Below are 27,024 nucleotides of genomic sequence, written 5' to 3'. Positions count from 1 at the left end.
TTGAGTTATCAAGACGTATGGTAAAGAGAGTTGGGATCAGTTATACCCTCCAAAGACTGGGAAAAGGGTTTCTTATCTACACACAAATTGGTGACTGCCTGTTATGTGCAGGAGAAAAATGTTAAAATATTGGCGAGATGGTATCAATATCCAGTGAAATTGCATAGCATGTTCCCAGCAGTTTCTGACATTTGTTGGCGTTGTGGTGAGGAACGGGGTACAATGCTTCACATTTGGTGGGAATGTGACAAGATTAATCCTCTATGGGAGAAAGTGCTTTCAAATTATAGCCTGATCACTGGACACAGAGTGGAGAATTGTCCAGAAGTAGCCCTGCTCTACATTCTACCTTTTTCAATTACATTTCAGAAAAAGGACATTCCGCGTTTCTGCCTGAGTGCGGCTCGCACGATAATCCCACATTACTGGAAATCAACTCAAATCCCCCAAATGTCAGAATGGTATCACAAAATGATGAATATATGTAGAATGGAGGAGCTTTCTGCTGATTATAATAATCGTGCTGACAAGTTCAGAGAAGTATGGAGTGTGTTGATCCTGTTTCAGGATTTGCCCGAGTTTCACAGACTGTTTGAGTAATGGGCAGTGGATTGGCGCTGGGGAATGCTTGGAGAGTCGTGCTTAACATATATTCCCTTTCCCCATACCTTCTCTTCCCTTTCCTTCCTCCTGTCCTTCTTTCTTTTTCACTCTTCTCTCTTTCTTATGTACATATTTGTTTTCGCTTTTCTTTTAAAGTCCTTGCTCACATTTTCTCGTTTCATTATTGATGATATCGGAATATGGATCCTTCAGGGCTCTATAATATTGGTGCATATAATGTGCATTCCGACATTAGGTTAATAGGTGTTGGAGCCTTAACGAGTCAGTTTAAAATTGTTAGAGAATGCGGACTGGTATGTTCAACATGTTCAAACACCACGTACTGATTCTTGTTCTTTATGCTTATGTGTTGTTATGTTATTGTCTTTTATGAAAACAATAAAAAGGAGATTTAGAAAATTTCTAAAACAATCAACAGGGAGGAGATTGGAACAAAGCAAAATTCTCTAAAATGCATGCTCGCAAACGCCAGAAGACTGACAAATAAGATGGAAGAACTAGAAGCAGATATATCTACAGGTAACTATGACATAGTGGGAATAACCGAGACATGGTTAGATGAAAGCTATGACTGGGCAGTTACCTTACAGCGTTACAGTCTGTTTAGAAAGGATCGTAAAAATCGGAGTGGAGGAGGGGTTTGTCTTTATGTAAAGTCCACTTTAAGGGAAGATATTAGCGAAGGGAATGAGGATGTCGAGTCCATATGGGTCAAAATAAATTGAGGGAAAAATAGTAACAAAATTCTCTTTGGGGTCTGTTACAAACCCCAAATATAACAGAAATCATGGAAAGTTTACTACTAAGGCAGATAGATGAAGCTGCAACCAATAATGAGGTCCTTGTTTTGGGGGACTTTAACTACCCGGATATTAACTGGGAAACAGAGACCTGCGAAACCCATAAAGGCAACAGGTTTGTTAGCGCCACAGACTGTGAGGAGGAATACCCTGGAGTGGACCCTCTGGACCGTGGCACCGAGGGACCCCGGACGAGCAACCTGGTGTGACCGACCCCTATACAGGGATCGTTAGGCGCAAGACCAGAGACTCGAATGCCACGGCAGCCGGAACCAAGAGGGGCGGCTCGGAATGGTGCACAGGGCGTGAGCAGGAACAGACACAGGACTTGAACAGGCACGGTTACCGGACTGGAGCAGGCACGGAGACAGGACTGGAGCCGGCACGGACACAGGACTTGGACAGGCAAGGACACAGGACTGGAGATGGCACGGACACTGGACTGGAACAGGCACGGACACTGGACTGGAACAGGCACGGAGACAGGACTGGAGCAGGCACGGACACAGGACTGGAACAGGCACGGAGACAGGACTGGAGCAGGCACGGACACAGGACTGGAACAGGCACAGAGACAGGACTGGAACAGGCTCGGAGACAGGACTGGAACAGGCACGGAGACAGGACTGGAACAGGCTCGGAGACAGGACTGGAACAGGCACGGACACAGGACTGGAACAGGCACGGAGACAGGACTGGAACAGGCTCGGAGACAGGACTGGAACAGGCACGGAGACAGGACTGGAACAGGCTCGGAGACAGGACTGGAACAGGCGCGAAGACAGGACTGGAACAGGCGCGGAGACAGGACTGGAACAGGCACGGAGACAGGACAGGTACGGGCACGGACACAGGACTGGAGCAGGGCTGGAAGCAAGCACAGAGGTTAGGCAGCGAGCCGGATTCCAGCGGAGTACACAGGGCCTGAGGCGCAGAAGGAAACAACCACGGTCAGGCGCCTCCACTAAGGGAGGGCGGCCTGATATGGCTGCTGCTGAGCCCCCATTGGTCCGGCGGTGCAATTGGGGCAGGGCACCGCCGGAACCCAGCTTAGCGGCGGAGGACCGGCCGCGACCTACTGCGCATGCGCGGGACCCGCGGTGACGTCACCAGCCGTGGGCCGGAGGAAGGGAGAGGCCGACGCCGGGGCTGGAGGAAGCGAGGCTGCTGGAGGGAGCGCGGCTGCCGGACGAGGTGAGTATCGCTGCGCGCACGGGGGCGCAGGGCTGGGAGCGTGACAGGGGGATCGGGGACCGTGACAGTACCCCCCCCTTAAGCCGCCCCCCGCTGCGGTTGGCAAAAAATTTCCTGAGAATGTGGGGGGCGTTGATGTTCTCCCGGGGCTCCCAGGATCTCTCCTCAGGACCAAACCCCTCCCAGTCAACAAGGAAAAAGGTCCTCCCTCTAACTCTCCTCATGGCGAGAATATCCCTCACCTCGAAAGTATCATCCGAGCCCACAGGCTGAGGAGCTGGAGCGGGTGAAGGATGGAATTGATTCAGAACCACAGGTTTCAGGAGGGAGACGTGGAAGGTGTTCGGGATACGGAGCGAAGCAGGCAACCTCAATTTGTAGGCGACTTCATTGACTCGATCCAGGACCTCAAAAGGACCTATGTACCGGGGGCCCAGCTTGTAAGAGGGTAGTTTCAGTCGAATGTACTTGGATGAGAGCCAGACCTTATCCCCAATGTGAAACGGTGGAGGGTCCAGCCTCCTCTTGTCTGCGTGGTTCTTCATTCGCTCACTGGCCCTTTTGAGAGTGGAGTTGGTCTCGGACCAGATTTCAGAGAATTCCTGGAACAAGGAGTTGGCTGCCGGTATTTCAGAGGTTGGAGCGACAGGAAGAGGTATGTTAGGGTGTTTGCCGAATACCACAAAAAAGGGCGATTTAGTAGAGGATTCGCCGGCATGATTGTTGTAGGCGAATTCCGCCCAAGGAAGCAGATCAGCCCAATTATCCTGGTGGCCGTTGGAAAAATGCCGAAGGTATGCAGTCAGGATCTGGTTAGTTCGTTCCGCTTGCCCATTGGTTTGTGGATGATAGGCAGAAGAAAAATCCAAGGAAATATCCAGAAGTTTGCAAAGTGCTCTCCAAAATTTTGCCGTAAACTGTACCCCACGATCAGAGACAATTCGTTCAGGTAGACCATGTAGTCTGAAAATCTGATGGACGAAGATCTTGGCTAATCCGGGTGCGGAAGGGAGGCCGCTTAGCGGAATGAAATGCGCCATTTTAGAAAAGCGGTCCACTACCACAAGAATCACCGTACAGCCAGACGAACGGGGCAGATCCGTGATAAAGTCCATGGCGATATTCTCCCAAGGCGACTTCGGTACCGGCAGGGGAAGCAGCAGGCCAAATGGAGGACGACGGGGTGTCTTATTCCTAGCACAGGAGGAACAGGAGGCGACAAAGTCTGCCACATCTTGACGGAGAGTGGGCCACCAATAATACTGCGTTATGAGGGCCAGGGTCTTCCCAATTCCGGCATGACCAGCCAGTTTGGAGGAATGCCCCCACAGAAGAACTCTCCTCTTAACGTCCTCTGGTACGAGAGTCTTGCCCGGAGGTGGAGAAAGCAGAGACAACGGAGCCACTGTGATTATCTTCGTAGGCTCGATAACATGGGAAGGTTCCTCCCCAGATTCAGTTGGTTGAAAGACTCTGGATAGAGCATCGGCTTTAGCGTTCTTGTCTCCAGGGCGGAAGTGCAGCTCGAAATCAAAGCGGGCAAAAAACAGAGACCATCTAGCCTGTCGAGGATTGAGTCTCTGGGCGGTCTGGAGGTAGGCTAGATTTTTGTGGTCAGAGTAAACAATAAAAGGGTGAACTGCTCCTTCCAGAAGGTGACGCCACTCCTCCAATGCCAACTTCATGGCCAGAAGCTCACGGTCGCCAATCGAATAGTTACACTCTGCCGGCGAAAAGGCTCTGGAGAAAAAGCCACAAGGACGTAGGCGGCCCGAACCGGTCCTCTGGGACAAGACAGCCCCGGCGCCAGTCGAGGAAGCGTCCACCTCCAGCACGAAAGGCTTGCCGCTCTCAGGACGGATCAATACGGGAGCTGTGGAAAAAGCTTGTTTTAGCAACTGGAAGGCCTCTTCGGCTTCAGGTGTCCAGGAGTTGGCAGAGATCCCCTTTCGGGTAAGGGCCGAGATCGGCCTGGAGAGCGAGGAGAAGTGCGGAATGAACTGCCGATAGTAGTTCGCGAAGCCCAAGAAACGTTGAATAGCTCTTAAGCCAGCGGGGCGAGGCCACTTGAGAATGGCGGAGAGTTTCTCGGGATCCATCTGAAGCCCGGCATCGGAGATGATGTAGCCCAGAAAAGGCAGGGAGGTCTGTTCGAACAGGCACTTCTCCATCTTGGCACATAGACGATTCTCTCGAAGACGCCGAAGAACAAGGCGGACAGTCCTCCTGTGGGATGGAAGATCCGGGGAGAAGACCAGAATGTCATCCAGGTAAACTACAACACAGGAGTACAGGAGGTCTCGGAAGATTTCATTGACGAACTCCTGGAACACCGCCGGGGCATTGCACAGACTGAATGGCATCACCAAGTACTCATAATGACCGTCACGGGTGTTAAAGGCGGTCTTCCACTCATCGCCGGCACGGATGCGGATGAGGTTGTATGCCCCCCTGAGATCCAGTTTGGAGAAGATGCGTGCCCCCCTGAGACGGTCAAACAACTCCGGGATAAGAGGAAGTGGGTACCGGTTTTTGATAGTGATGTTGTTCAATCCTCTATAATCGATACATGGGCGAAGCGAACCGTCTTTCTTTTTAACGAAAAAGAACCCGGCGCCGGCAGGAGATGAAGACTTCCGAATGAATCCCTTGGCAAGGTTCTCCGTGACGTATTCGGACATGGCGGCGGACTCTGCAGGGGACAGCGGGTAGATCCTGCCCCTGGGAGGAGTAGAACCGGGGATAAGCTCAATCGGGCAGTCGAAGGCTCGATGCGGTGGAAGAACCTCCGACTCCTTCTTGTCGAAAACGTCTGCATAAGCCCAATAGGCGGAAGGAAGCCCAGAGAGATCCTGAGGTGGGCGAACGGGAACCACTGGCTGAATGGGGTTCAGACAGCGACCATGACACGGGTCTCCCCAGCGCAAGACCTCCCCGGTCGACCAGTTGAGAACCGGCTGGTGTGTCCGTAACCACGGGAGACCGAGGAGAATGGCATGAGACAAGTCGGGCAGCACATAGAAGGCTACTTTTTCACGGTGGAGGGCACCGACTTGCAAGATTACCTCTTCTGTGACCGCGGTGATGGAGTCCAACAACGGTCGGCCATCAACGGAAGCGATAATCCGAGGGTTCTTCAGGGAGACCACGGGAATCCGATATTTGTCCACCACTTCACGCCGGATGAAGTTGCCTGCTGAGCCCGAATCCACATAGGCCACCTCGGACCCACGCCTCCCCCCTGAAAGCAGAACGGAAAGTGTGAGGGCCTGAGAGGAATCATAATCACCTAGGAAGGCCTCTCTTACCTGGTCTAGGTGGAAGAGTTTCCCGGTCTCTCAGGACAAGAGCGGATGAAGTGGGATGCCCCTCCACAGCAAAGACAAAGTCCTTGCTCCCGTCTCTCCCTCTGACGTCTCTCAGCCATCCGGACCCGATCTACCTGCATGGGCTCAGGGGGCGGAGTATGTCCAGGACCAGGCGGACGAGGATTAAAGGACCGGCTAGCGATCTGGGCCGGCCTAATGGGCCTCCTATCCCTCGCCGTTTCCCGGGCGCGCTCCTGGAACCTGAGGTCAATTCGAGTGGCCAGGGAGATGAGGTCCTCGAGGTTGGTTGGGGTTATCACGCCCCGCCAACTCGTCCTTAATTCTGCCCGACAACCCACGCCAAAAGGCCCCGACCAATGCCGCGTTATTCCAACCCAATTCGGAGGACATGGTGCGGAACCGAATGGCGTATTGACCAACAGTCAGGGAGCCCTGGTGTAGGTTGAAAAGAGATTCGGTAAGCGAGGCTACCCGTCCAGGCTCATCGAACACCTTACGAAAGGTGTCCAAGAAGAGCGGGATGTTAGAAACAATAGGATCGTCCCTCTCCCAGAGCGGATTTAACCAAGATAAGGCCTCTCCCTCCAGATGGGACATGATGAAGGCCACCTTGGCCCGATCGGAAGGATACTGATGAGGCTGAAGCTCAAAATGCAAGCCACACTGGTTTAGGAACCCTCTACACTGTCTGGGGTCCCCAGCGTATCAGGGTGGTTTGGCAAGGCGAGGAGAGGGGAACGGAGCGGGACTGGGGATGGCGGCCGAGGCCGCAGCGGCGGACTGGAGATCTCCCAGACGGCTATCTACCGAGGCCATATATGACAAAATGTGGGACTGAGCGTCCCGCTGCTGGCTCAACTCCTGCTGGAGGCCGGCCAGCTGTGCGGCATTCCCCGGATCGGCCGCCTGGAGAGCGGACAAGCGGGACTCCATGGCCTTCATGACCGACATAATGCGCCCCTGGTTCTCCCGTAAAAAGAGAAGCTCCTTTTGACCGGGAGCGGCAGCACCGGCGGGATCCATGGCCTGACCGTACTGTTAGCGCCACAGACTGTGAGGAGGAATACCCTGGAGTGGACCCTCTGGACCGTGGCACCGAGGGACCCCGGACGAGCAACCTGGTGTGACCGACCCCTATACAGGGATTGTTAGGCGCAAGACCAGAGACTCGAATGCCACGGCAGCCGGAACCAAGAGGGGCGGCTCGGAATGGTGCACAGGGCGTGAGCAGGAACAGACAAAGGACTTGAACAGGCACGGTTACCGGACTGGAGCAGGCACAGAGACAGGACTGGAGCCGGCACGGACAGAGGACTTGGACAGGCAAGGACACAGGACTGGAGCTGGCACGGACACTGGACTGGAACAGGCACCGACACTGGACTGGAACAGGCACGGAGACAGGACTGGAGCAGGCACGGACACAGGACTGGAACAGGCACGGAGACAGGACTGGAGCAGGCACGGAGACAGGACTGGAACAGGCACGGAGACAGGACTGGAACAGGCTCGGAGACAGGACTGGAACAGGCACGGACACAGGACTGGAACAGGCACGGAGACAGGACTGGAACAGGCTCGGAGACAGGACTGGAACAGGCTCGGAGACAGGACTGGAACAGGCACGGAGACAGGACTGGAACAGGCTCGGAGACAGGACTGGAACAGGCGCGGAGACAGGACTGGAACAGGCGCGGAGACAGGACTGGAACAGGCACGGAGACAGGACACGTACGGGCACGGACACAGGACTGGAGCAGGGCTGGAAGCAAGCACAGAGGTTAGGCAGCGAGCCGGATTCCAGCGGAGTACACAGGGCCTGAGGCGCAGAAGGAAACAACCACGGTCAGGCGCCTCCACTAAGGGAGGGCGGCCTGATATGGCTGCTGCTGAGCCCCCATTGGTCCGGCGGTGCAATTGGGGCAGGGCACCGCCGGAACCCAGCTTAGCGGCGGAGGACCGGCCGCGACCTACTGCGCATGCGCGGGACCCGCGGTGACGTCACCAGCCGTGGGCCGGAGGAAGGGAGAGGCCGACGCCGGGGCTGGAGGAAGCGAGGCTGCTGGAGGGAGCGCGGCTGCCGGACGAGGTGAGTATCGCTGCGCGCACGGGGGCGCAGGGCTGGGAGCGTGACAGGGGGATCGGGGACCGTGACAAGGTTTCTGCTAATAGCCAAGAATAATTATCTTTCACAATTAGTGCAGAATCCAACCAGAGGAGCAGCAATTTTAGACCTAATACTATCTAACAGACCTGACAAAATAACAAATCTGCAGGTTGTTGGGCATCTAGGAAATAGCGACCACAATATTGTACAGTTTCACTTGTCTTTCGCTAGGGGGAGATATGAGAGGGAGTCACAAAAACACTGAACTTTAGGAAGGCAAAGTTTGACCAGCTTAGAGATGCCCTTAATCTGGTTGACTGGGACAATGTCCTCAGAAATAAGAATACAGAAAATAAATGGGAAATGTTTAAGAACATTCTACATAGGCACTGTAAGCGGTTTATACCTTGTGGGAAAAGGACAAGAAATAGGAAAAACCCAATGTGGCTAAACAAAAAAGTAAGAGGGGCAATTAACAGTAAAAAGAAAGCATTTAAACTACTAAAGCAGGATGGCACCGTTGAAGCTCTAAAAAACTATAAGGAGAAAAATTCTTTATCTAAAAAAGTAATTAAAGCTGCCAAAAAGGAAACAGAAAAGCACATTGCTAAGGAGAGTAAAACTAATCCCAAGCTGTTCTTCAACTATATCAATAGTAAAAGAATCAAAAGTGAAAGTGTAGGCCCATTAAAAAATTGTGTGGAAAGTATGGTTGTAGATGATGAGGAAAAAGCTAATATATTAAACACCTTCTTCTCCACGGTATTCACGGTGGAAAATGAAATGCTAGGTGAAATGCCGAGAGACAAAGAAAACCCTATATTAAGGGTCACCAATCTAACCCAAGAAGAGGTGCAAAACTGGCTAAATAAGATTAAAATAGATAAATCTCCGGGGCCAGATGGCATACACCCACGAGTACTAAGAGAACTAAGTAATGTAATAGACAAACCATTATTTCTTATATTTATAGAGACTCTATAGCGACGGGGTCTGTTCCACAGGACTGGCGCATAGCAAATGTAGTACCAATATTCAAAAAGGGCTCTAAAAATGAAACCTGGAAATTACAGGCCAGTAAGTCTAACCTCTATTGTAAAATATTTGAAGGGATTCTGAGGGATGTTATTCTGGATTATCTCAATGAGAATAACTGTTTAACGCCATATCAGTATGGGTTTATGAGGAATCGCTCCTGTCAAACCAATCTAATCAGTTTTTATGAAGAGATAAGCTATAGACTGGACCAAGGTGAGTCATTGGATGTGGTATATCTTGATTTTTCCAAAGCGTTTGATACCGTGCCACACAAGAGGTTGGTACACAAAATGAGAATGCTGGGTCTGGGGGAAAATGTATGTAAATGGGTAAGTAACTGGCTTAGTGATAGAAAGCAGAGGGTGGTTATAAATGGTATATTCTCTAACTGGGTCGCTGTGACCAGTGGGGTACCGCAGGGGTCGGTGTTGGGACCTATTCTCTTCAACATATTTATTAACGATCTGGTAGAAGGTTTGCACAGTAAAATATCGATATTTTCAGATGATACAAAACTATGTAAAGCAGTCAATACAAGAGAAAATAGATGTGACGGACTCAGCTTCTGCTGAGCCCATTTTTTGAGTGGACCCTATGGGTCGTGGCACCCACCCACCAAGGGTGAGCTGACCTTGTGAGAAACCACCCCCTATACAGGGAGTGTCAAAGGCAAGACCAAGTGGGAGAGCCACCACAACTGCTGGGACCAGACGGCCGGCTCAGGGGGACACTATGTGCGAGTGTCTGACGACAAGGACGAGCAGGAAGCAAGACAAGACAAGACGTAAGTTTCAAGGCATCTTCATTAAGACAACTTCAGGATAACATTCAGTGCAAACGTGAGAACAAACAAACACGGCAAGGTGCGTGCGTGGGCACGCCAAGGTCCATAGCATGGTACGTGCCAGGAGGCACGCCTGGGTACAGGCAAAAGCACAATGGCATCGGACTCCGGACAGCTGGCAACGATCGACATGATCAGGGCATAAGGCTGCGGACATCAGCTCCGGACATCAGGCCGCAGTCATCAGGCTTACGATCTCTGGCAGCGATTGGCAGGTTCCGGGCATCTGGCAGGCAAACCAGGGTTCAGGCAAGGAGGCACGACAGATCTCCAGGCATGGTGCATGTTAGGGAACACGCCGAGGTCCAAGGCAGGATTCCAGGCAGGGTGCGTGCTAGGGGCACACCAGGGTCCAGGGCAAGGTGTAAGAAGGCAGGGTGCGTGTGTAGGGGACACGCCAGGGTTCAAAGCAAGGTGCGTGTGTAGAGACACGCCAAGGCACTAGGTACAAGGCAGAGTCCTGCGCATGCAGAGAGACACGCCAGGGTCAAGGTTCAAGGCAGAGTCCTGTGCGTGCAGAGACACGCCAGGGTCAGGTTCAAGGCAGAGTCCTGCGCGTGCAGAGGGCACGCCAGGGTCAGGGTTCAAAGCAGAGTCCTGCGCGTGCAGAGGGCACGCCAGAGTCAGGGTTCGAGGAAGGGTGCGTGCTAGGAGCCATGCCAGGGTTCAAGGCAGGGTGCGTGCTAGGAGCCACGCCAGGGTTCAAGGCAGGGGACACGCCTCACTGGCCAGTGCACAAGGCTGAGACACAGGCACAGGAGGAGGGCAAGGTGCAATCTGTCACGTAGCCTGTCCTGTGTGGCACGACCAACAGGTCGGTAATGAAGCAACAGGACAAGGGGAAAGGAAAACCAGACAGGCAAGGCTAGGCGAGAAACAAGCAAGGCTAGGCGAGAAACAAGGCAAGACAGGGTCGGGAACACGGAGTGGAACATAGGCAGAAACACAGAGCCAGGTCAGAGCGAGAACAGAGCTAGCAGCGGAGTGTAGGTCGAAGCCCAGAGCCGGGTCAAGGGAGAACCTTGAGACTAGTGTGGAAATGTGCAAGAGAGCACGATAGGACAGAGTCTAGCAGCGGAGCATAGGCCGAAGCCCAGAGCCGGGTCAAGGGAGCACCTTGAGACTAGACATGGAAATGTGTAAGAGAGCACCATAGGACAGAGTACGGAAAACCAGGCAGAGACAAGAAACATGAGAAGTACTACAGGGCTCAGAATAACAAAGACCAGACATGACGAAACAGGCAAAGAACAGCGGAAGAACTACAAGGCAAAGCAAGGCAAAGACAAACATGGCACGAGAGACAACACAAGACATGGCACGAGACAGGAGGCAGAGTACAAGCACAGAGCATGTGCAGAGACGCACGACAGGGCAGAGTGCAGGGGCACAGAATACGGGGAGCGAGCAAGCAGCCATGCAGGGAAGCAACATGGTACTCAGGCCCCGACCATAGGGAGGGGCGGTCTGATATAGCACCATAGCACCTGGACTTCCAGGTCAGGATCTGGGAAGGACTTCCAGTTCAGATCCTCCAGGATCATAGAGAGCGTTGCTAGATCAGACTGGGATGAACCATAGAGAAGGTCACATGATCAGGGGTTCCAGGATTACATAGAGGATTGCAGAATCAGACAGTGCTGGAACATAGGAACGGTCACATGATCAGGGGTTCCAGGAATACATAGAGGACTGCAGAATCAGACAACACTGGAACATAGGAAAGGTCACATGATCAGGGGTTCCAGGAATACAGAGGATTGCGGAATCAGAGCAGAGACGGAAGGTTACCTAGCAACGGCGTGCAGCCATGAGGTAAGGCGCGCGTGCACACCGCTCCAGGCACGAGACATACGAGACATAACGGGCATGAGAATTCAGTACACGTGCACACCGCTCCAGGAGTCATGTGGCATACCAGACATGGCGGGCATGATAGTTCGGCGCCCGTTCACACTGTTCCAGGGGTCATGCGGCATAACAGACATGGCATGACGGACATGACAATAGTATTCTGCTACAGATGGATCTGGATAAGTTGGGAACTTGGGCCGGAAGGTGGCAGATGCAGTTTAACAATGATAAATGTAAGGTTATACACATGGGAAGAAGGAATCAATATCACCATTACACACACAACAGTAAACCACTGGGTAAATGTGACATGGAGAAGGACTTGGGGATCCTAGTTAATGATAAACTTACCTGGAGCAGCCAGTGCCAGGCAGCGGCTGCTAAGGCAAACAGGATCATGGGGTACATTAAAAGAGGTCTGGATACACATGATGAGAGCATTATACTGCCTCTGTACAAATCTCTGGTTAGACTGCACATGGAGTACTGTGTACAGTTTTGGGTGCCGGTGCTCAGGAAGGATATAATGGAGCTAGAGCGGGTACAAAGGAAGACAACAAAATTAATAAAGGGGATGGGGGAACTACAATACCCAGAGAGTTTAGCAAAATTAGGATTATTTAGTCTAGAAAAAAGACGACTGATGGGCGATCTAATAACCATGTATAAGTATATAAGGGGACAATGCAAATATCTCTCCGAGGATCTGTTTATACCAAGGAAGGTGACGGTCACAAGGGGGCATTCTCTGCGTCTGGAGGAGAAAAGGTTTTTCCACCAACATAGAAGAGGATTCTTTACTGTTAGGGCAGTGAGAATCTGGAATTCCCTGCCTGAGGAGGTGGTGATGGCGAGCTCAGTCGAAGGGTTCAAGAGAGGCCTGGATGTCTTCCTGGAGCGTAACAATATTGTATCTTACAGTTATTGTTAGGAACTTTAGAAGGACGTAGATCTGGGGATTTATTCTGGCAGAATTTTATAGGCTGAACTGGATGGACTAATGTCTTTTTTCAGCCTTACTAACTATGTTACTATGTTACTATGAGATTAAACTAAATAAGTATAGCGTATAATTAATCCAATAAAATAACATTAGAATAATTACACATAGCAGTACGTCTATAACTCCCTAAGTTGAAATACAATTGTCCCATCAAGGGTCATGCATAAAAAAAGCTTGTGACTACGTCACCTTACAAGCGCAAACCCCTGATTGGCTTAGAGCAATTTATATACTGGCAAACATGAGCATAAGTCACGCCTCCTGATGAAGACAGGAGTTGAAACGCACGTAGAGGCAGCAGGTAGGGGTCCATACTAACTGATGTCATGTAAGTTATAGCCTTTACCTTTGAACTGTAACTTATAATTGTTCTTAGCTATACTTCCCTTTTATTATGCATGACCCCTGATGGGACAATTGTATTTCAACTTAGGGAGATACAGACGTACTGCCAATATGCGAATATCAAAAATCTCACCACAGAAGTTGTTTGATTTACAACTGAAGGGTAAGTAAGAAGTCAGCAAATTTTCTGAAAAGGGAGCAATATGATATCAATGGAAATTTTCCTTAGAATCCACACAATTCATTCATTTATCGAAAATATTTAAGCAAAAGTTAACTGTTCAATGGACCCTGATTTGCAGAGTATGGATGAATTCTAAAGTAGATCAACCAAGGCTGCTACCAGATAAGGAATGAATTTGCAGAATGATTTAAGTAGCAAGAATTCCAAAAATAAAGTCAAATTTGATAACACATAACTTTTGTGAAAGAAAACTTGTGTGGCAAGCTTTACTAGCACCTGATTTGGGGCTGCAAATAAATATAATTACTATAAAAATATGTATCTGGATTAGTCATTTCCAAACAGGACAATGGCTTCTCCCCTGTGTGAATTCTCTGATCGTTTACCAACTGTAACCCCAGACATTATTAATAATAAGGTGGAGCCTCAGGCACTGATTAATGAAGAGTCGCACTATACACTAAAAGCAATTATTGGGATTAAACCTGAGATATCAAGGTAGCAATACAGGAAATATCTTTCCAATCGGCCTGGGAGAGTAATTATTTCAGTGGTAACTTATCCATCTACACAGTATACTACAGGAGCAAGTAACATTACCACCGGGTTATAAGTATCTCATTAGATCAGTCCGTAGACCCCACGGTGTATACTACGTCTTGTATCTGCATCATCCCATAGAGTTCATTAGTTGTTACATTAACTTCACAGAAAAGTGACAACATTCAGTATGTGCAGATGTAGAGGAGAAGACCTAGCTGTGGGTGCTGAAGTGGCACAGAGTCTGGGAACTGCTTGGGATGGGTCTACTGTTACCGAAAGGGGGAAGGAGATTGAGGATTCAGCAGACCCTTGACCTGTGTAGATGGAGCGTGGTGAGCCAGGGGGGTATGAGGGTATGCGCGGGAAAAGACAGGCCGCGCGACAGCGATTACGGTCGGGTGCTGCAAGGAATCTCAGACACCCTGTCATGCGGAACTCTGCCGATCCCACGGCCTATTGTTTCGGAAGATTCAGCTAAATCGAGAATTGGGAATTCATTCATTGGGAAGAGATTAGTAAAGGTAGAAAGACAGAACTATATAAAAAAGAGAGCAAGATTTCCAATATTCTAGCTGTGAACGGGAGTGGTGAAGATCTTAGGATAGAGGGGATGGTAGTAGGCTGGCCGTTGTGTGGCAGTTCAAGTACCAGGGCATTCAGACATCGCTCCAGCTCTAGAGTTATACAGACTTAAATCTGATCTCACTATTGGGTAAGTTCAGAAGCAAAGTGGGAGCATGGTGTAGATTACATCTAACAGTGGTAGGAATGACAAATCTGAATAAAATGGTACTGATGCCCCAGGTGTTGTACGTGCTGCGCAATGCCCCCATATGGTTACCTAAGCGGTGGTTTTGTATAATCAACTCTATATTTAGGGATCTAGTGTGGTGGAAAAACAAGGATTAGAATGAAAATATTACAGAGGCCCAAAGATAAGGGGGGGGGGCTGGCACTCACGAGACCATGAATTTATTATCTAGCAGGTCAGGGCCAACAGCTGAAAAAAGACCCTATTCTTGGTCCCTTTGTATCTGACATATCACAGATCACATTCCGCTGAGCCCCCACTCTTTGTAACCTAATAACTTCTGGAAGACAACCTGATACAACAGAAAAATAAAGATTTTATTCAGAAACCTGGACACTTCAATTGCAATATTAAAAAAATGTTTGTGATGGAGATCTTTAAAGCAGAATACCAGCCCATATACTTGAACTCTCAAACGAAGAGGAGTCATTAAACAGCAATTAAAAAAAATAGAGCATTTAGAGTAGTAAAGAAACCATAGGGACTTTTAGCTAAAGTATATTACAACAGCTTCTTGATGCAAGATTAAATCATATCTGTAAATACAACCAGGAGACGATCTTGTTTATTGACAATTGTAAAATAATTCTACATTCTCGTGTTGGTCCATTTATGTAGTTGTCTTGACTTCCTAAACGCGTAATGAACTTCTTTACCAATACATCCCTATGTGAAGACCTATCTCTATACTCAGCAAAGCCAAACCAACCATAGAACATCCATAATTTGAATAAAAATTAAATCATTGTCACCTTTCAGAAATTTTTGAGCTGTCCCTACCCAGCCGGATGAACTGTGGCCAAGTGAGATTAAGAATAATTTCGATGAACATCATAGGTGGTAGCCAAGTATAAAGATGAGAGAAGGACCCCGTGACAACTGGTGGCAGCAGTGGGATCAACAGAGTGTAACCCAATGGAGAACCACCCACAGAGTAAGTACAGAAATTGGACTGTATCCAGTTTACAGGAGAGAGCCAGAGACCTGGGCCTGAACTACCAGGGACTGATTAAAGAAGCCTTAATTGACCTACTGGTGGGTGCTAGCCCGGCCACCTCCTCCTAGATGTCTGAAGGACAAGCGCTGGAGACAGGGGTCCCCACCCCAAAAAGCCAGTGGTTGGTGTGGTACGAAGAGATGGCAGTTCTGGGCCCCGGCGTCTCTCAGGAGTATGAGGAAGAGGCTGCCCGCCGAGACAAGCGGAGACAAGAAGGAATGGAGCTTGAAAGAGGGAGTAATGCAATGTGGAGTGTAAACCCAAGGATCCAGGAGCCTGTACGGATCACCCGGACAGAGTTTAAGCCACTTGATGAGGCTTCCGAGGATGTGGAGGGGGTTCTTCAAGGACTTTGAGCAGCAGTGTGCTGTGATGGAGGTGCCCCACTCTGGCTGGATACGTTTGTTAGTAGGACTCCTGAACGGAAGCATGGCGGAGGCTTACCAAACCATTGACTCACAGCGTAATCGTGATTATAACACTGTAAAGCGGACTATCCTGGATTACCATGCTATCACCCCAGACTCATATAGGGCCAAGTTCCGAGACCTCCCATGCACCACGGGGAGATTGTTTAGGATGTATACAGATAAGATGTCCCAGGCATGTCAGAGATGGCTGGAAGTAGAAAACGCCTTTACTGTGGAATATGTTATACAGGCGTTCCTTATAGGACAATTTCTTACCAAGTGCCCCGCAGAGGTACGGGAATGGGTCCAGGAGCACACGCCGTGTATCGTAGATAGAGCTGCAGCCATGGCCGATGAAGCCCTTACTATCCGACCGTAATGGAGGAGCCTTCTGGACAATGAACCACGACCTGCTCCCACGCCCCGTCCCTCTCCGATTATATCCGCCCTTCCACCTAGTCGCAAGCCGATGACAATCACGCTTCACGATCCAGGGCTCCAAAAGTTCCGACCACAACCTGGGGGTATCACAGAGAGGATGTTAGGCATCAGGTTCCTGCAACTACACAGCAGGAATCCAGAGCCTTGCATTCAGCGATCTCCCATTCTCCACCGAACGCTCAGGAGTCTGCACAGCAATCTCGGCATCCCAGACGCTCTGCTCAGGTTAGCTCTCTGGGTTTGACCATTGCTGCCACGTCTGGGCCAGCAATAGCAGTGCAGGCTGCCCAGCAGCAAGTCACTTCAGAGGCTAAGTCCTCTCGTCGCTATACTGAGCATGCTCACGAGACGATCTCCCATTGGAGATCGGGAGTCACATGTCCAGGTCCTTCTCGGGATCTGATTGGTCCATCTCAGGGAGCTGGAAGCTTCCGGAAGGTCACGGCTATAAAAGGTTCTCTTGGCCGCTCGGCCATGTGCTAGTATAGTCTCTAGTGCTAACTGTGTGAATGATGATGGATGCATATACCTGCAAATGACTCATTAAGATCCCCTCCCTCTGATATTACGAGTGTGTATAGGAACTTAGCTTTGGAGTCAGCGCCAGCCAGTGGCAAGCTACAAGCCACATTAGCATCCTCCACAGTGCTAGCGTCCGACAGTGCGCCTGCAACCGGGCATTGTCGATTAGCGGCAGTGTCTCTCGCCGCGCTGCTGTCTGCAGCTCCTCTTGGCGTCCGCAGTAGCAACGCCACACGCACGGTAATTCTAAATGGACGCTGACCCTCTGCCTAGGGCCCAGCTCCTGTGACCATATACCGTGCGTGCACTTCTCTGACCTGTGACATTAAAAGGCTCAGCCTTTTGTGCTTATCATTTAGGCGTCTCTGTGAATATAACAGTGATCGCTCAGCGCACCCGGGTGACGTTCAACCCGCGTGCGTTATACTGCCATATTTTATGTCCGCCATTATCTAGCAGCAATGTTAACACCTTCTGCACGGTGGACCCCGGGCGGCGAACGCACTTTACGTTATTTTATATTTAGTGCGTTCCGCCATCCCTAATAGAGGAGATGTTATGGGTGTGGGTAACCTTAACATTTGAAGTCTGGCTGTCCCTCAAGGATTCGGAGGGAGCCCCACCTCGTCCAGTGCATCTTGTACACTCCATCCCGCCTGAGGAAGAGCTACCACCACCTCCACCAGAGTGGACCACCGACCACGGCACCATAGATACCCTTCCTGGAATGTACGGACTCCAGCCTTTGTCCTTTAGCTACCCAGAGCAACGGCAACGCCACCTGCAGGATGTCTTAATTGATGGATACAAAGTGTCAGGATTTAGAGACATTGGGACGTTCCTGACTATCGCTGACCCCCGTGTGGTTCGACCCGAGGACATTTACCAGGGTCTGGGAATTCCCATTGTCCTGGCGGGGTGCCCGCAAATATATACAGCGAGCTTCTGTGCGTTTGGATTACGGTTGTGGAGAAAAACTGTGTTGGATTGGAGTTATGGGAGGACTTCCTGCAGATATCCTCCTTGGGAACGACATTGGAGAGTTACAGTGCCAATTTGTGGGAGCAGTGCAATAAACCAGGTAAAAAAGGAGCGCAAAAAATGGAAAGGGGGAGTTAAAAAGCTTCTTTATTATTCACAACGCATTTCAACAGAATAATCCATCTTCATCAGGTGGCAGTACAAATCACAGGGGGAAGGGGAAGTATTTAAAGGAACAATAGCCATTGGGAATGGCTATTAATTAAAAACCATAATCACATTGTAAATAAAATAAAAGTTATAAAAACCAAGTATTAACAAAAAATCAGACACAACAATTACAATAGACAATCAATAATATTATCAAAAGCAGTAAAAAAGCAATAAAAAGGGGAGCATAGGCGGTTCCTCAGAATGGTTTCTCAATAGTGAGATTTAACCCCTCGGGTGTTAATGTCCCTAATTTAAAGATCCAGAAACTTTCCCTCCTGACTAGATTCTCATAAAGGTTGATGAAGTCATCCTTGATATGTTCTATAATCGTCAATTTCAACGCACCAGGATCCTTATTGTGTGTGAGTAAAAAATGCTTGGACAGGCTGTGTAACAAATACCCATTTTTTATATTCTGGCCGTGTTTTTTCAATCTATTATGCATTGATTGAATAGTTCTACCAACATATTGCAACCCACAGTCGCATTCGATTAAATATATAACAAAGTTTGACTGACAGTTGACACGACTGCTAATTTTAAAGGAAGAACCTGTGGTGTTAGATACCTGTAGTGGACATTTCATAAGAAAAAGTAAGACCTCAGTTATTCTCATTCAAGGACTGGGTGAATTCAATGGCTTCTGGTTCAGACCCAGTCCAGATAATGAACAGGTCATCAATGAGGCGCCTGTAAACACTTACCGGCACAACCCATGACTATTTTTAGGAAGAACCGTACTCTCCGCAACCTTGTGGCCCCAAGCAATACCTACATTAGGCAGCCACCCTCACCAATCGCACAGGAACCACTGAATCCAGGCTGTTTTGCTTGTAGTGCCCCAAGTGCCTCTGTTGCACTTCCATTTGCAATGGCGTGCAACAATTCAAATCTAACACCACAGGTTCTATTAGGGGACTTTAACCCCTTCATGACCCAGCCTATTTTGACCTTAATGACCTGGCCATTTTTTGCAATTCTGACCAGTGTCCCTTTATGAGGTAATAACTCAGGAACGCTTCAACGGATCCTAGCGATTCTGAGATTGTTTTTTCATGACATATTGGGCTTCATGTTAGTGGTAAATTTAGGTTGATAATTTTTGCGTTTATTTGTGAAAAAATGAGAAATTTGGCAGAAATTTGGCAGAAATTTCGCAATTTTCAAATTTTGAATTATTATTCTGTTAAACCAGAGAGTTATGTGACACAAAATAGTTACTAAATAACATTTCCCACATGTCTACTTTACATCAGCACAATTTTGGAAACAAAATATTTTTTTGTTAGGAAGTTATAAGGGTTAAAAGTTGACCAGCGATTTCTCATTTTTACAATAAAATTTACAAAACCATTTTTTTAGGGACCACTTCACATTTGAAGTCACTTTGAGGGGTCTATGTGGCAGAAAATACCCAAAAGTGACACCATTCTAAAAACTGCACCCCTCAAGCTACTCAAAACTACATTCAAGAAGATTATTAACCCTTCAGGTGTTTCACAGGAACTAAAGCAACGTGGAAAGAAAAAATGGACATTTTAATTTTTCCAACAAATATTTTCCTTTAGCATCAATTTTTTCATTTTCACATGGGCAACAGGATAAAATGGATCCTAAAATTTGTTGGGCAATTTCTCCTGAGTACAACGATACCTCATATGTGGTCATAAACCACTGTTTGTGTGCATGGCAGGGCTCAGAAGGGAAGGAGCGCCATTTGACTTTTTGAATGGAAAATATGCTGGAATATTTAGCGGTTGCCATGTCACGTTTGGAGAGCCCCTGTGTGCATAAACATTGGAGCTCCTCCACAAGTGACCCCATTTTGGAAACTAGACCCCCCAAGGAACTTATCTAGATGCATAGTGAGCACTTTGAACCCCCAGGTACTTCACAAATTGATCTGTAAATAAAAAAAAGTACTTTTTTTTCATAAAAATTTTCTTTTAACCTCAGTTTTTTCATTTTCACATGGGCAACAGGATAAAATGGATCCTAAAATTTGTTGAGCAATTTCTCCTGAGTACACCGATACCTCATATGTGGTCATAAACCACTGTTTGAGCGCACGGCAGGGTCCGGAAGGGAAGGAGCACCATTTGACTTTTTGAATGGAAAATTAGCTCCAATCATTATCGGACACCATGTCGCATTTGGAGAGCCCCTGTGCACCTAAACATTGGAGCTCCCCCACAAGTGACCCCATTTTGGAAACTAGACCCCCTAACGAACTTATCTAGATGTGTAGTGAGCACTTTGAACCCCCAAGTGCTTCACAAAAGTTTATAACACAGAGCAGTGAAAATAAAAAATAATTTTTTTTCCTCAAAAATGATTTTTAGCACACTACTTTTAATTTTCACAAGGCTAACAGGAGAAATTGGACCATAAATCTTGTTTTCCAGTTTGTCCTGAGTACGCTGGTACCCCATATGTGGGGGGGAACCACTGTTTGGGCACATGGCAGGGCTCAGAAGAGAAGGAGCGCCATTTGACTTTTTGAAATGCAAATGGCTTCTAATCGTTAGCGGACACCATGTCGTGTTTGGAGAGACCCTGTGTGCCTAAACATTGGAGCTCCCCCACAAATGACCCCATTTTGGAAACTAGACCCCCTAAGGAATTTATCTAGATGTGTGGTGAGCACTTTGAACACCCAAGTGCTTTACAAAAGTATATAACGCAGAGCCATGAAAATAAAAAATTTTTTTTTTCCTCAAAAAATTATTTTTTAGTGCGCAATTTTTTATTTTCACAAGGGTACCAGGATAAATTTGACCCCAAAAGTTGTTGTCCAGTTTGTCCTGAGTACGCTGGTACCCCACATGTGGGGGGAACCACTGTTTGGCTGTGTGCACACGCTGCGGATTTTGCTGCGGTTCCGCTGCGGTTTTGGCCGCTGCGGATCCGCAGCAGTTTCTGCTGCGGTGTACAGTACAATTGTTTTCTATGAGAATTCAAAACCGCTGTGCACATGCTGCGGAAAAAACCGCGCGGAAAAGCTGCGGTTTATTTTCCGCAGCATGTCAATTCTTTGTGCGTTTCTGCCGCGGTTCCGCACCCATAGGACTTCATGGACTTTGTAAAATCCGCATAAAAACCGCAGATCTAAAAAGATCTGCGTTTTTTCCTGCGGATTGGGTGCAAAAAACCGCAGCGGAATGGGGGGAAATGATGTCAAGGCGGGAGGAAGTGTAGTGTGTGGGCGGAGTATAGTGTGCAGTGACAAGATTTCTGGCAAGATGGACAGCTACCGTCGCATGGAGATGGACGTGGGGCGTTTGATAGACTTGGTATGTATGTATGTTTGTATGTATGTATATATGTATGTGTCTGTCTGTGTGCGTCTCCATGCGACGGTAGTGCGACAATTGTGCTCAATCGCCGCATGGGCCTGCTGCTCCCATCCGGCCATGTGATGGAAGAGTAGGCCCTGCGGCCACCGAGCACAATTGTACAGTGCTAAACACGTAACAAAACACATAACATACATGTAACAGACATTACATACAACATACATGACATGACATACAACACAAAACATATACTGTATACTCACCATCCAGGCCCCGCCATCTTGTTCCCAGAAGCCCTCGCTCCCCTCGTTCTTGAATAAAGTTTAAAAAAAACCTTTCCCCCCAAAAAATAAAATGTCCGCAGAAAATAAACAAAAAACAAAGGTCCCACGGCGATCTCGGAAGTATTCGGGCGAGTTTTCCGGTGTTCGGCCGCTCCGGGACCTCGCTTTACGGCTCTTCTGCTGCGTGTGACCTTTCCCACGCAGCAGTGCCGTAAATGAGGTTACCGGAGTCACTTAACTCTGGTAAACTGTAGGCACATGCGCAGTTACACACTGCAGGAGCAGAGCTCCTGTCAGTGTGTTTCTGGTGACATGGAGAATGGTCACATCTACTGATGTGACTGTTCTCCATGATTGATCGACGTGGGACACTCGTTTAAATGGACTGCGACGGAACGGTAGGTATCTTAGTTGGTTTGTTTTTTTTTTTCTCTAGGTGATCGATGGCATCCCAAATGGATTGAGCGTGCAATAAAATTTTGTCAAAAACAGTGGTTTTTATTTGAATAAAAATTATTATTTAATGTGTCTGTGTGTTTTTTTTCCATTCTTTATAATTGGATTAATAATGGATCGGCGTCTAATTGACGCCTCTCCATTATTAACCGGGCTTAATGTCACCGATCAAAGGTGACATTAACCCCTTTATTACCCCACATCCCGCCGACGTGGTGCGGGAGTGGGAAGAGAGGGGCTAAGTGCCAGAATTGGCGCATCTTATTGATGCGCCATTTCTGGGCGGCTGCGGCCTGATATTTGTAGCCAGGGGGGGCAATATCCATGACCCCTTCCTCGGCTATGAATATCAGCCCGCAGCTGTCTGCGTAGCCTTTCTGGGCCTAAAATATGGGGGACCCCTACGTCATTTTTTTTTGGGGGGGTCCCCCTTTTTTTTAGAGCCAGAAAGGCAACGCAGACAGCTGTGGGCTGATCTTCATAGCCTGGGAAAGGGGACATGGATATTAACCCCTTCCCAGGTTGGAAATATCAGCCCGCAGCTGTCTGCTTAGTCTTTCTGGCCCTAAAATATGGGGGACCCCTACGTCATTTTTTTTGGGGGGTCCCCCTTTTTTTTAGAGCCAGAAAAGCAACGCAGACAGCTGTGGGCTGATCTTCATAGCCTGGGAAAGGGGACATGGATATTAACCCCTTCCCAGGTTGGAAATATCAGCCCGCAGCTGTCTGCTTAGTCTTTCTGGCCCTAAAATATGGGGGACCCCTACGTCATTTTTTTTTGGGGGGTCCCCCTTTTTTTTAGAGCCAGAAAGGCAACGCAGACAGCTGTGGGCTGATCTTCATAGCCTGGGAAAGGGGACATGGATATTAACCCCTTCCCAGGTTGGAAATATCAGCCCGCAGCTGTCTGCTTAGTCTTTCTGGCCCTAAAATATGGGGGACTCCTACGTCATTTTTTTGGGGGGGTCCCCCTCTTTTTTTAAAGCCTGAATGGCTACGCAGACAGCTGCGGCAAGATATTTAACACCTGGTAATCAGCCTGCAGCTGTCTGCATAGGCTTTGTGGGCCAAAAAAATAGGGGGAACAGCACGTATTAAGTTTAGTTTTTGGTAATTTTTTAAAATAGCAAGATAAGCTTCCCACAAATACCCTGTTCCCTGCCTTGAGAGGCCACGATCTCGTTTGCGAGATCGCTGCAGAGTCACAACTTTTGTGACGTAACAGCGATCTCACCAGCGAAATCGCTGTGTGTGAGAGCGCTCAGCGAGCGGCACCCCTGCCGGTATCGCTGATCGCTCTGGGAAATCTATGGACATTTCTTTGGTCGATGGTCTCCCACTGGTCAGCACGCATCGCTGCGTGTGACAGGCGGGAGACCAGCGATCAGGTTTAAAAAAAAAAAAAAAACTCGAAAAAATATTGTGATTCTCACCTTCCAATGTCCCGCGCAGTCTTCCGGCCTCTCTCCACGCTCCGGTCACAGTGATCCTTTGCACGAATGAGCGCAAGACGTCGTTGCCGCGAGACCGTGACATTCTCGCGGTCATTCTCGCAAAGGATCACTGGTACCGTAGCGTCAAGAGAGGCCGGAAGACTGCGCGGGACATCGGAAGGTGAGAATAAAAAGATTTTGTATTTTAATACAATTTTTAACGGGTGGCCAGCGATGCCGTCCGCTCGGCATCGCTGTGCTGATCGCTGGTGAAGCTGCCTGTGTAACAGCTCACCAGCGAGCACATAGCGACTTACTAGCGATCCTGACACCTTGATATCGGTGTCGGGATCGCTGGTAAGTCGCTTAGTGTGACGGGGCCTAGGCCACAACTGTCTGCTTTGCCTTTCTGAGCCAAAAATATAGGGGGACCCCATGTCAAAATTATTTTAGGCCTCCCAGGAATTTTACAGCCAGAAAAGAAACGCATACAACTGTGGCCAATCAGAGCCTCAAAACAGGCCATGTTTATGAACCCCAACCCAGCCTCCATTTACCATCCCATAGTTGTCTGCTATGCATTTCTGGCACCAAAATATAGGGTGGACGTTGCATCTACATACAAGTTTGCACTCAGAAAGGAAACGCAGACAACTGCGGGTTGATATTAATAGCCTATGAAAAGGCAATGAGTATTATCCCCTCACTCACATTCGAAAAATATGAAGCCGCTAACGTATGGCTACTTTTAGTAGCTATACAATATCAGTGCTCACTACCTAAATTAGTTGTTAGGGCTTATATGTAAATTTTTGTTTTTTAGATTTTTATTAGTGTAACTGATATAGTTCCTAATTCCATTTTCTATTTGTGTGTAGGTGCGTGATTACCCAGCCCTTTGGGACCCGGCAGACAGGCTGTACAAAGATCGTGGCAACAGGGATCATTGCTGGGGCAAAATTTTAAGTGATCTGTACCCTGACTGGCACTCCTTTACAAAAGCCACACAGTCACAAATTGGTAACTAACTTTTTCAGGATTATTTTTGTTATCACTTGTTATTAAAGCAAAAAAGGTGGTAAAAATCTTGTTGTCTTTCTTTTGTAGACAGTGATGTCAAACAACGTTGGCGTTCGGTTCGGGACAGGTTTAATAAATTCATTGCCAGCTGTCAAAAAAGTGGCGCATCCCCAACCAGCAGAACATTTCCGTACTTCCAAGAACTTCAGTTTCTCATCACCAGCCGGACATTGCGAAGGTAAGTTTACGCCAAAAAAAAATACCGCATTCAAACAGTTTTCTTTATTTCAATTACTTCTCGGATATAGAAATTTTACATCTTTTTAATTTTCTGAAATGCTTAGCACACTGATGGTTCCAGTTACTCCTTGGAAATTGTCTTCCACCTGTCTTGAAGGAGTTTACACAGATGCTTAGCACTTGTTTGACTTCACTCTGCGGGCCAACCTCAACCCACACCATCTTGTTTGGGTTCAGGTCTGGTAACTGTGGAGGCCAGGTCATCTGGCGTAGCACCCCATCAGTGTACTTCTTGGTCAAATAGCCCTTACACAGGCTGGAGGTGTGTTTCTGGTCATTGTCCTGTTGACTACACAAATTATGTCCCAACGAACAGCAAACCGGATGTAAGAGCATGCCGCCTAAAGATTCCGTGGTAGCCATGCTGGTTCACAATGCCATACATTTCTAAATCCACAACAGTTTCACCAGCAAAGCACCCCCACAGCATCACACCTCCTCCTCCATGCTACACGGTGTTAAACAAGCATTGCAAGTCCATCTGTTCAGCTTTGTCATTGTATACTTTTTAGCCCTTCGTACTGATTCTACAATTTTCATTATAATGAAAATACATAAAAGTCTTTGAATGAAAAGATGTCTAAGAACTTTTGGTCTCTATTGGACATCTTCACTATGCGTTATAAAGTGCTTGTGAAGCTCCAATAAATTCTGACATGTGCAGCAGCTTCTAACAATACTGCATGTTTCGCTGCCATTTGTTGGCGCTGATTGACAGCAAAGATAATTTGCACTGTGTATATATAGCACGCACTGATTCCAAATGAGTAAAATACAAACATGCGTTATAATCATGCAATGTAAAATGGGGCACCGCAGTTGTCATGAAATTTTTTTGGAGTTGGCCAAACAGTTTGTCCGAATAAAATATGTAATTTTTAATCCTCATGTTTTTCTTTTTTCTCTCAACAGCACTCAAGGGAACATAATTGAAAACGTCAATGAATCAGAAGATGGAGCAGGGTCTTGTGAGGCAGGTGACATCTCGGCACCATGTCGCAACACACCTTCTGATGTAGCCCCATCTTCATCAGCTGCAGGAACATCTGTTTCTGCAGCTGATGAACCATTGGGTTCCTCAGAAGCATGTGTAGCCACTGCCTTTCCGGTGTCTGGAGAGCCGAGCAAGAAAAGAACCAAAAAAAAACACATTGACACCACCTTAAAGGCATCCTCGGATACACTAGATTTGATTAAAAAGACCACAAGCGAGGATGAATTTGATTTCTTCGGCATGACAATTGCCAATAAAATTCGAAGCTTGACACCGGAGAGGCAGTCTATATTAATGACAATGGTGCAGATGTCAATCACTGCTTTACAGGACCCTGCTCCCATAGCATCATACACTAATATTTTAATGGGCGTTTTTAACCTGTTCCGACCCACACCACCCACCCAACAGCAGCGGCCAACGGAGTATAGGCCAACAAATAACACCAATTACTTTTCTGACTCAGGCAGCTCCCAGGCCAACTATCCGTATACCCCTGAGTACCATTATCTACCCTAATTGTTACTGTCAATGGTGCACAAAATATTTGTTACAATAATTAGACATGTTGTCTGTTTCGAACACCTTGCCCGCTTCAACACAATAATCCCCCCAAAAATTTGTGTTGTTTAAAAAGATCCGTTTTGGAGTTGTTCAAATGTAATAATATTTGGCTGTATTTCTATTTTTTCGATGCCAACAATGTCCTTGAATTTATATATTGTTTTCAAAATAAAAAATATTGTATTTACAATTTGTTGTTTTTTTTTGGGACAGATTAATGTAAATGCAGTGATCTCTGCCTGTCATGTGTCGAGAATCAAAGGACTATGGGCGGGAGGGTCAAAAAGGTGGTTGATGCTGCAGAAACTGTAGGATTTCCAGCCAATGTACTGTGTGTAGGCTTTGAAGAATCAAAATGAGGTGAAATAAATGAAACACACACCGTCAATACAGAATCAGAATTGTTTTTACTGATTAATACAACCTAATTTTTTTTA

The 27,024-nt window shown here is 47.9% G+C and overlaps 1 long non-coding RNA gene across 1 annotated transcript; it reads left to right on the top strand.

The window, feature by feature from the left end:
* Nucleotides 1-24,575: 24,575 nt before the first annotated feature.
* On the top strand, nt 24,576-26,777 carry LOC141058181 (uncharacterized). The gene is made up of 3 exons (XR_012222118.1): nt 24,576-24,729; nt 24,817-24,967; nt 25,942-26,777. It is a non-coding gene; the product is annotated as an uncharacterized lncRNA (long non-coding RNA).
* Nucleotides 26,778-27,024: the final 247 nt, after the last annotated feature.

This window comes from Dendrobates tinctorius, unplaced genomic scaffold, assembly GCF_039654945.1.
Source record: "Dendrobates tinctorius isolate UK_male_01 unplaced genomic scaffold, ASM3965494v1 ptg000211l, whole genome shotgun sequence".
NCBI lineage: Eukaryota > Metazoa > Chordata > Amphibia > Anura > Dendrobatidae > Dendrobates > Dendrobates tinctorius.
Note: the sequence above shows the minus strand (reverse complement) of the source record. Positions and strands in the feature narration are given on the sequence as shown.